At 44.3% G+C, this 11643-nt stretch overlaps 1 long non-coding RNA gene across 1 annotated transcript; it reads left to right on the top strand.

The window, feature by feature from the left end:
* Window positions 1-511: 511 nt before the first annotated feature.
* Window positions 512-5145, top strand: LOC110522899. The gene is made up of 3 exons (XR_002473391.2): window positions 512-708; window positions 4713-4821; window positions 5059-5145. It is a non-coding gene; the product is annotated as an uncharacterized LOC110522899 (long non-coding RNA).
* The last annotated feature ends 6498 nt before the right edge of the window (window positions 5146-11643 follow it).

The following is an 11643-nucleotide window of genomic DNA, read 5'->3' as shown; positions in this document are numbered from 1 at the left end:
CTCTTTTTAAGAGGACATACAAATGTTGCGCAACGTGAGCTCATAGTGTCTCATGAGCTCATTTTGTAGGGACAATAGAGCGCTGAGTACCCAGGCCATTAGCAAGTTTGGTAGGCTACTGTATCTCAGAGCTTCCATATCTTCATCCTGGGAGTAGTCAGTGGGGCAGTTGTGTGTGTGAATTTCCAGTACACTCTTAGAAAGAAATGTGCTATCTAAAGAACCTAAAATGGTTCTTCGGCTGTCCCCATAGATAGGAGAACCCTTTGGAGAACTCTTTTTGGTTCCATGTTTTGAGTTCCTTTTGAGTTCCATGTAGAACCCTTTCCACAGAGGAAACCTTTTCCCTTTCCATCTGGAACCAAAAAGGGTTCTCCTAAAGGGTTCTCTAAAACTGCCCTTAGGTAATGACTCTCTGTGTTTCCCGCTGAAGATGGTGGTGTGACTCTATGTTTCCTGTTAACTTCCCGTTACCGCTGACAAACTGAAACGTGCGTTTCCTGTTCCTCTGTGTCTGCAGATCTCCATCCAGGACATCCTGAGGCCCTCCTTTAGACCTTCCCTGTTGTTTCCGCCCACCACTGGGTCAAGTGGGTCCATAGCAGGTGGGATGCTGGGAGGGAGATGGAAAGAGACTTCCTGATTAAGAACGAGGGGCACAAACATGGACAGATGTTTTCCGAACCCCATCTGGCCCAAACCTTCCAGGTAACCCTGCCCTGGGCCTTGACTGAGCGAACCATCAGAGATGTCCAACATTACTCAGAGAGGAGTGTCTGTGTGTGCATTTCTCACTCCTGGGGCACGGGGCTCAACTCTATTGTGTACAGAATGGATCTCTAATGCCATGTCTAACAGACTTGGTCCTTTAACCTGTGAGTCCCTGAGTCACCAGTCTGGTTTTGTATAAGTAAATCCTATAGAAAACCCATGATGATGTATTGGTTAACCTTGCTAACTATAGCTAGGCTACTCATGATGATGTATTGGTTAACCTTGCTAACTATGATGTATTGGTTAACCTTGCTAACTATAGCTTGGCTACTCATGATGATGTATTGGTTAACCTTCTAACTACAGCTAGGCTACTCATGATGATGTATTGGTTAACCAGGCTAACTATAGCTAGCCTACTCATGATGATGTATTGGTTAACCTAGCTAACTATAGCTAGGCTAGTAATGATGATATATTGGTTAACCTAGCTCGCTATAGCTAGGCTAGTAATGATGATATATTGGTTGACCTAGCTAGCTATAGCTAGGCTAGTAATGACGATATATTGGTTGACCTAGATAGCTATAGCTAGGCTAGTAATGATGATATATTGGTTGACCTAGATAGCTATAGCTAGTAATGATGATATATTGGTTGACCTAGATAGCTATAGCTAGGCTAGTAATGATGATATATTGGTTAATCTAGATAGCTATAGCTAGTAATGATGATATATTGGTTAACCTAGATAGCTATAGCTAGGCTAGTAATTATGATATATTGGTTGACCTAGAAAGCTATAGCTAGGCTAGTAATGATGATATATTGGTTAACCTAGATAGCTATAGCTAGGCTAGTAATGACGATATATTGGTTGACCTAGCTTGCTATAGCTAGGCTAGTAATGACGATATATTGGTTGACCTAGATAGCTATAGCTAGGCTAGTAATGACGATATATTGGTTGACCTAGATAGCTATAGCTAGGCTAGTAATGACGATATATTGGTTAACCTAGATAGCTATAGCTAGGCTAGTAATGATGATATATTGGTTAACCTAGATAGCTATAGCTAGGCTAGTAATGATGATATATTGGTTAACCTAGATAGCTATAGCTAGTAATGATGATATATTGGTTAACCTAGATAGCTATAGCTAGGCTAGTAATGATGATATATTGGTTAACCTAGATAGCTATAGCTAGGCTAGTAATGATGATATATTGGTTAACCTAGATAGCTATAGCTAGGCTAGTAATGACGATATATTGGTTAACCTAGATAGCTATAGCTAGGCTAGTAATGATGATATATTGGTTAACCTAGATAGCTATAGCTAGGCTAGTAATGATGATATATTGGTTAACCTAGATAGCTATAGCTAGGCTAGTAATGACGATATATTGGTTAACCTAGATAGCTATAGCTAGGCTAGTAATGATGATATATTGGTTAACCTAGATAGCTATAGCTAGGCTAGTAATGATGATATATTGGTTAACCTAGATAGCTATAGCTAGTCTACTCATGACGATGGATGTATTGGTTATTTGTTTTTTGCTTTGGAAGTGCTTTCAGATTTCTTTATTTTATGAAAAGTGCTATAGAAGTTTAATAAATGATCATTATTATCCATTACTGAGTGCTGCCATGGATAGCATCATCCATCCACCATAACAGCCAGTTGATTATTATTTTCAGTTCATTGATAAAGAAGACATCTCATTGTGCTTTTGTAGCTAATTTATGCCATTTAGCAGACGCTTTTATCCAAATCATACAGTCATGCGTGCAAACATTTATACGTATGGGTGGTCCCGGGAACCAAACCCACTATCATACCGATGCCAGCACCATGCTCTACCAACTGAGCTATAGAGGACCACATAGTTTCCATAGCATCTGCTGGTCCCAGTGGGCTGACATAGAGATCCCTGGTCCCAGTGGGCTGACATAGAGATCCCTGGTCCCAGTGGGCTGAGACAGAGATCCCTGGTCCCAGTGGGCTGAGACAGAGATCCCTGGTCCCAGTGGGCTGAGACAGAGATCCCTGGTCCCAGTGGGCTGACATAGAGATGCCTGGTCCCAGTGGGCTGAAACACTAAGATCGTTGGTCCCAGTGGGCTGAGACACTAAGATCGTTGGTCCCAGTGGGCTGAGACACTAAGATTGTTGGTCCCAGTGGGCTGAGACACTAAGATCGTTGGTCCCAGTGGGCTGAGACACTAAGATCGTTGGTCCCAGTGGGCTGAGACACTAAGATCGTTGGTCCCAGTGGGCTGAAACACTAAGATCGTTGGTCCCAGTGGGCTGAGACACTAAGATCGTTGGTCCCAGTGGGCTGAGACACTAAGATCGTTGGTCCCAGTGGGCTGAGACACTAAGATCGTTGGTCCCAGCGGGCTGACAGAAAGATCGTTGGTCCCAGTGGGCTGACAGAAAGATTGTTGGTCCCAGTGGGCTGAGACACTAAGATCGTTGGTCCCAGTGGGCTGAGACACTAAGATCGTTGGTCCCAGTGGGCTGAGACACTAAGATCGTTGGTCCCAGTGGGCTGAGACACTAAGATCGTTGGTCCCAGCGGGCTGAGACACTAAGATCCCTGGTCCCAGTGGGCTGAGACACTATGATCGTTGGTCCCAGCGGGCTGAGATACTAAGATCGTTGGTCCCAGCGGGCTGAGACACTAAGATCGTTGGTCCCAGTGGGCTGAGACACTAAGATCGTTGGTCCCAGTGGGCTGAGACACTAAGATCGTTGGTCCCAGCGGGCTGAGACACTAAGATCGTTGGTCCCAGTGGGCTGAGACACTAAGATCGTTGGTCCCAGTGGGCTGAGACACTAAGATCGTTGGTCCCAGTGGGCTGAGACACTAAGATCGTTGGTCCCAGTGGGCTGAGACACTAAGATCGTTGGTCCCAGTGGGCTGAGACACTAAGATCGTTGGTCCCAGTGGGCTGAGACACTAAGATCGTTGGTCCCAGTGGGCTGAGACACTAAGATCGTTGGTCCCAGTGGGCTGAGACACTAAGATCGTTGGTCCCAGTGGGCTGAGACACTAAGATCGTTGGTCCCAGCGGGCTGAGACACTAAGATCGTTGGTCCCAGTGGGCTGAGACACTAAGATCGTTGGTCCCAGTGGGCTGAGACACTAAGATCGTTGGTCCCAGTGGGCTGAGACACTAAGATCGTTGGTCCCAGCGGGCTGAGACACTAAGATCGCTGGTCCCAGTGGGCTGAGACACTAAGATCGTTGGTCCCAGCGGGCTGAGACACTAAGATCGTTGGTCCCAGTGGGCTGAGACACTAAGATCGTTGGTCCCAGTGGGCTGAGACACTAAGATCGTTGGTCCCAGCAGGCTGACATGTCACGTGTACACAGAAACTGATCTCTGACTCATATTTCACTGGTGTCTACGTTCGGAGAGAATGTCAGTTGAATGAAATGAATGATTGACTGAATAGCTGGTGAATTGTTTTATTATGCTGTGTCACTCCTATATATTGATAGATAAAATATTTCCCAACTCAATGATTGATTCAGGTATTTTTTTTAAATGTAATAAATAAATAAATTAGGGGGTAGACCAGCTTTAATAGTGCAGATAGATTGTAGCTTCCATCAATGTAATAGTCTGTATCATTTTCAATCCCTCATATATTGTTTTGTAAATATATATACAGTTCCAGTCAAAAGATTGGACACACCTACTGTACTCATTCCAGGTTTTTTCTTTTTTTTTTTTTTAACAATTTTCTACATTGTAAAATAATAGTGAAGACATCAAAACTATGAAATAACACTTATGGAATCATGTTGTAACCAAAAAAAGCGTTAAACAAATCAACATCTATTTTAGATATTACATTCTTCAAAGTAGCCACTCTTTGCCTTGATGACAGCTTTGCACTCTTGGTGCTCTCTCAACCAGCTTCATGAGGTAGTCACCTGGAATGCATTTCAAATATTTTGTTTTTAATCCCATCCTTCAGCTACCATCAACCCCTCCCATCTACCATTCAGAACAGAGGCGTGATGAGTCTGGAGGATCTATGTGACCATGACAACGAGGAGTTCAAACAAATCCACACTGACTACAGGGTATGTTCAAGGACACACAACACAACCAACGAAGGAGGAGTTTGATGTGATGGATCACAGTGACACAATGTTCATGTTACTATCAGTCCCACTGTGGAGACTCTCTCTCCTCCCTCTGTTCTCTCTCCCACTCTCACTTTCCTGCTCGTCTCTCTCTTTCCCGCTCTTCTCTCTGTTTCTCTCTCTCCTCCTCTCTCTCTTTTTCATTCGCTCTCTCTTTTTCCCTCTCTCTATCAGGGGGTGAAGCTATGGAAAATCTCTCATGGCAGGACTCATGGCCCTCAATATACTGGAGAACTTTCCCATCAAAGGTACACTCCTCACCTTAGCTATGGCTCAACAATAAAGGACAACCCCAGCTATGTATTGATTTGTGGAGAAGAGCATGGCTACATTAAACTCCATTGAGAGAATGTGTTAATTACTTACAGCTCGATTGTTCCATTGTTGCTTTGATAGGAATCAAAAAAAATCACCACATAAGGCCACCTGTTACTCTCAGTGAGGATCTTGGGTTGAGCCGTCTCGGCGTTCCACAACAAACAGCCAACCCTGGGTCTGTTCCAGAACCGGTGGTGAGAAACACTGGCCTGTTCAATGCAACCCAAGAAGGTGCTACCTAGAACCATAAAGGGTTCTTCAATTGTCCCCCATAGGAGATCCTTCAGAAAATAACTATTTTTGGTTCCAAGTGGAACCCTTCCACTAATGCAAGGTTCTAAATGGAACCCTTTCGCTACTAAAAAGGTTCTGAGTAGAATAATGGAGACCACCAAAGGGTTCTATCTGTGGTATAAAAGATTTTACTCTGAACCGTTTCTTATCCTTTTGAGACAAACAAATAAAAAGTGTATCTCTGTGTATCTGTGCTCTGGTTCATAACAGTGGAGTTATCTCTATGTGGTGGCTGAGGCCCTGAGCCTGGCTGATACAGTCCATTACTGTGCCGACCCAGACCATGTTAAAATCCCTCTGGAGCAGTGAAGGCTCCTTGGAGGAGGAAGGGGAGGACCATCTTCCTCAGTGAATTTTATTAAAAAAATAAAAATAGTGAAATATTTTAAAAAGTTATCATTTTTAAATAAAACTTTACGAAATATATTCACGTCACCAAACAATTGATGAAAACACACTCTGTATAGGAGCAACATGGTGTATCCGGAGGCAGAGTATGTGAGTGGAGTGGAGCAAGGAGTGGAGCTGGAGCGAGGGGTGGAGCGAGGGGTGGAGCTGGAGCGGAGCGAGGGGTGGAGCTGGAGCGGAGCGAGGGGTGGAGCTGGAGCGGAGCAGGGACTGGAGAGGAGCAGGGAGAGGAGCAGGGACTGGAGCTGGAGCGGAGCAGGGACTGGAGCTGGAGCGGAGCGAGGAGTGGAGCTGGAGTGGAGCAGGGACTGGAGCTGGAGAGGAGCAGGGACTGGAGCTGGAGCGGAGCGAGGAGTGGAGCTGGAGTGGAGCAGGGACTGGAGCTGGAGAGGAGCAGGGACTGGAGAGGAGCAGGGACTGGAGCTGGAGCGGAGCGAGGAGTGGAGCTGGAGTGGAGCAGGGACTGGAGCTGGAGCGGAGCTGGAGTGGAGCAGGGACTGGAGCTGGAGAGGAGCAGGGACTGGAGCTGGAGCGGAGCGAAGAGTGGAGCTGGAGTGGAGCAGGGACTGGAGCTGGAGCGGAGCGAGGAGTGGAGCTGGAGCGAGGAGTGGAGCTGGAGCGGAGAGAGTTTCCAGAGGCTGGAGCATCGTCCTTCTCACCACTCCAGTTTAACTCTTCTGTAGCGCTCACTTCACGAGCTCAGGGCCCAGCATGCATTTATAGGCTACTTGTGTGCAGCTATAGCCCTTACTTTAGCTCGTGTCATGGAGTTCTCTAAATATTTAAATTAATAAACAGACAAAACACATAGGTGAAAAATCAAGGTGACTTACAAAGATGAGAAGGACCAAGAGCAACAGAGGGAATCATTGTGGAATCTGAAAAGACAGGTATCCTGAATGCTTGACGATGTACTTACTACGTGCACAAGCTAAGTGTGTCACTGTAGCAAAGTATTTATAAATAAAACATCTGATCTCTTAAACGTTTCATTAATTTTCCTTTGGCAAGAGTGGCCAGAAGGGTGTTTATGATCCCCAGTGGTTCTGAGAGGCTATTCTCCGCTGTTGGCCTGCTCTACAGGCACCACCGCAACAGCCTGAAGCCACAGACTCTGGCCAAACTCATGTTTCTAAAAATGAATTCAAAAGGCAAGAAGGCCCTCATTTTTCATTTAATTTGTATTTAATTGTAAGTAAGTCACAGCCTATATACAGTATGTGCAATTTATAGACTATAATGATTTAATACAACAAAATGTTGTTTCAATTCTGAGCACTTAAATGTCCCTGCCAACCTATTGTGTTGCACTCGCAAATGCTTCACAATGTATTTCTTTGTAGGCTTTAGCCTTGAAATAATTGAAATAATACTGCCTAAATAATTCATTTTCCTTCTTAGACTCCCTGTCTGGCTCCTGACCTATTTACAGTGTTTATATGCTGTTTAATATGACATGTGGCCTATTTGAAATGATAAGCACTTCCTACAGTCACCTTTTCATGTTGTTTATTAAAATACTTTTCATTACAATCATATGGTTTGGTTTCAGTACTTCAAAACCAAATGGTAGGTCCCAGTAGTCACAACAATAGATGGGTGATGGTTAAATGGTAGGTCCCGGTAGTCACAACAATAGATGGGTGATGGTTAAATGGTAGGTCCCGGTAGTCCACAACAATAGATGGGTGTTGGTTAAATGGTAGGTCCCGGTAGTCACAACAATAGATGGGTGTTGGTTAAATGGTAGGTCCCGGTAGTCACAACAATAGATGGGTGTTGGTTAAATGGTAGGTCCCGGTAGTCACAACAATAGATGGGTGTTGGTTAAATGGTAGGTCCCGGTAGTCACAACAATAGATGGGTGTTGGTTAAATGGTAGGTCCCAGTAGTCACAACAATAGATGGGTGTTGGTTAAATGGTAGGTCCCAGTAGTCACTACAATAGATGGGTGTTGGTTAAATGGTAGGTCCCGGTAGTCACAACAATAGATGGATGTTGGTTAAATGGTAGGTCCCAGTAGTCACAACAATAGATGGGTGTTGGTTAAATAGTAGGTCCCGGTAGTCACAACAATAGATGGGTGTTGGTTAAATTGTAGGTCCCGGTAGTCACAACAATAGATGGGTGTTGGTTAAATGGTAGGTCCCAGTAGTCACAACAATAGATGGGTGTTGGTTAAATGGTAGGTCCCAGTAGTCACAACAATAGATGGGTGTTGGTTAAATGGTAGGTCCCGGTAGTCACAACAATAGATGGGTGTTGGTTAAATGGTAGGTCCCGGTAGTCACAACAATAGATGTGTGTTGGTTAAATGGTAGGTCCCAGTAGTCACAACAATAGATGGGTGTTGGTTAAATGGTAGGTCCCTGTAGTCACAACAATAGATGGGTGTTGGTTAAATGGTAGGTCCCGGTAGTCACAACAATAGATGGGTGTTGGTTAAATGGTAGGTCCCAGTAGTCACAACAATAGATGGGTGTTGGTTAAATAGTAGGTCCTGGTAGTCACAACAATAGATGGGTGTTGGTTAAATTGTAGGTCCCGGTAGTCACAACAATAGATGGGTGTTGGTTAAATGGTAGGTCCCAGTAGTCACAACAATAGATGGGTGTTGGTTAAAAGGTAGGTCCCGGTAGTCACAACAATAGATGGGTGTTGGTTAAATGGTAGGTCCCGGTAGTCACAACAATAGATGGGTGTTGGTTAAATGGTAGGTCCCGGTAGTCACAACAATAGATGGGTGTTGGTTAAATGGTAGGTCCCGGTAGTCACAACAATAGATGGGTGTTGGTTAAATGGTAGGTCTCGGTAGTCACAACAATAGATGGGTGTTGGTTAAATGGTAGGTCCTGGTAGTCACAACAATAGATGGGTGTTGGTTAAATGGTAGGTCCCGGTAGTCACAACAATAGATGGGTGTTGGTTAAATGGTAGGTCCCGGTAGTCACAACAATAGATGGGTGTTGGTTAAATGGTAGGTCCCGGTAGTCACAACAATAGATGGGTGTTGGTTAAATGGTAGATCTCGGTAGTCACAACAATAGATGGGTGTTGGTTAAATGGTAGGTCTCGGTAGTCACAACAATAGATGGGTGTTGGTTAAATGGTAGGTCCTGGTAGTCACAACAATAGATGGGTGTTGGTTAAATGGTAGGTCCCGGTAGTCACAACAATAGATGGGTGTTGGTTAAATGGTAGGTCCCGGTAGTCACAACAATAGATGGGTGTTGGTTAAATGGTAGGTCCCGGTAGTCACAACAATAGATGGGTGTTGGTTAAATGGTAGGTCCCGGTAGTCACAACAATAGATGGGTGTTGGTTAAATGGTAGGTCCCGGTAGTCACAACAATAGATGGGTGTTGGTTAAATGGTAGGTCCCGGTAGTCACAACAATAGATGGGTGTTGGTTAAATGGTAGGTCCCGGTAGTCACAACAATAGATGGGTGTTGGTTAAATGGTAGGTCCCGGTAGTCACAACAATAGATGGGTGTTGGTTAAATGGTAGGTCTCGGTAGTCACAACAATAGATGGGTGTTGGTTAAATGGTAGGTCTCGGTAGTCACAACAATAGATGGGTGTTGGTTAAATGGTAGGTCCTGGTAGTCACAACAATAGATGGGTGTTGGTTAAATGGTAGGTCCCGGTAGTCACAACAATAGATGGGTGTTGGTTAAATGGTAGGTCCCGGTAGTCACAACAATAGATGGGTGTTGGTTAAATGGTAGGTCCCGGTAGTCACAACAATAGATGGGTGTTGGTTAAATGGTAGGTCCCGGTAGTCACAACAATAGATGGGTGTTGGTTAAATGGTAGGTCCCGGTAGTCACAACAATAGATGGGTGTTGGTTAAATGGTAGGTCCTGGTAGTCACAACAATAGATGGGTGTTGGTTAAATGGTAGGTCCCGGTAGTCACAACAATAGATGGGTGTTGGTTAAATGGTAGGTCCCGGTAGTCACAACAATAGATGGGTGTTGGTTAAATGGTAGGTCCCGGTAGTCACAACAATAGATGGGTGTTGGTTAAATGGTAGGTCTCGGTAGTCACAACAATAGATGGGTGTTGGTTAAATTGTGATTTTAATAAATGAAGTGAATTTGGAACAGCATTTTTTCTTACTGTGAGTGAGAAGCAGTTTTTAGCAGAATGGTTGGAAAGGACTTGGAGCATGGAGCGGTGCGCAAGCATGAGCGAGATTTAAGACCACTCAACTCCGCGTGGAGGACAGCTAGCTTCTGTCCTCCTCTAGGTACATTGACTTCAATACAAAACCTAGGAGGCTCATGGTTCCCACCCCCTTCCATAGACTTACACAGTAATTACGACAACTTCCGGAGAACGTCCTCCAACCTATCAGAGCTCTTTCAGCATGAACTGACATGTTGTCCAACCAATCAAACGATCAGAGAATGAATCTAGTACTGAAAGCATTAGCTACAGCTAGTTAGCACTGCAGTGCATAAAATGTGGTGAGTAGTTGACTCAAAGAGAGAGAAAAACAATAGTTTTGAACAAATTGATTTATTCCAAAATGAAGGAGGCAAGAGAGAACGAGAGAGAGAGAGAGAACTAGAAGGAGAGAACTAGAGAGAGCTATCTAGCTATATTTCGTAATATATATATATATGTATATGTATATATATATATATATATATATATATACACACACACTGACTGCCACTGCTCTGGAGAGTCTAGCATCGACTACAGCCTGTAACAGTCCCACACAACATACACAGGTCAGACCACACAAGTGTGTGTTATGAAAAAGTAAGTGAGTGAGTGAGTGAGTGAGTGAGTGAGTGAGTGAGTGAGTGAGTGAGTGATAGAGAGAGAGACAGAGAGAGAGACAGAGAGAGAGACAGAGAGACAGAGACAGAGAGAGAGACAGAGAGAGAGAGAGACAGAGAGAGAGACAGAGAGAGAGACAGAGAGAGAGACAGAGAGAGAGACAGAGAGACAGAGACAGAGAAAGAGACAGAGAGAGACAGAGAGAGAGACAGAGAGACAGAGAGAGACACAGAGAGAGAGAGAGAACGTCTGTATCCATGACAGGATCAGGGCTTTGAGGTGACACCACCCTTTCTATTTCCAGTTCAGTGGAGGCTGCTGAGGGGAGAACGTCTCATAATAATGGGTGGAACGAAGCAAATTGAATGGCTTCAAACACATGGAAACCGTTCTACTGATTCCAATCCATCCATTACCACGAGCCCGTCCTCCCCAATTAAGGTGCCACCAACCTCCTGTGTTACAGTTAGTGCATTCATCTGAAGGGAGCTAGGTGAGACAACCACATAGCTTAGTCATAGTAAGTAAAACAATTCCTCAATAAAGCTAGTTATCAGCAAAGCTGCCTCCTCCCTGTAAATAGTACCTGTATCTGCCAGGTACACTCTGCGTGCTGTAGATATTGCATGGCGACAGCACCGATCGATCGATCCTACCAGACTTTGATCTCTTGATTCACTAGATGAAAGACAAACAAAACAGGCCGGTTTCCCTGTCTGACACCGCTGCATAAATAACCCTTCAACAACCATCTGTCTGTCTTGTGGTGGACACTTCTAAATATTCAAATATGACCCATGTTCTCTTTCTCTCTCTCTCTCTCTCTCTCTCTCTCTCATGTTTACTAAACTACTGTAATACTTTCAGAATCAAATCAAATTAACGTGTGCACACATTTTGTTCGTTAATACAAGTGTGTGAAAATTCTATATTTTTTTATTCT

Source organism: Oncorhynchus mykiss, chromosome 5 (genome assembly GCF_013265735.2).
Source record: "Oncorhynchus mykiss isolate Arlee chromosome 5, USDA_OmykA_1.1, whole genome shotgun sequence".
In the NCBI taxonomy this organism is placed as follows: Eukaryota; Metazoa; Chordata; class Actinopteri; order Salmoniformes; family Salmonidae; genus Oncorhynchus; species Oncorhynchus mykiss.
This window is presented reverse-complemented; position numbering and strand designations above follow the sequence as displayed.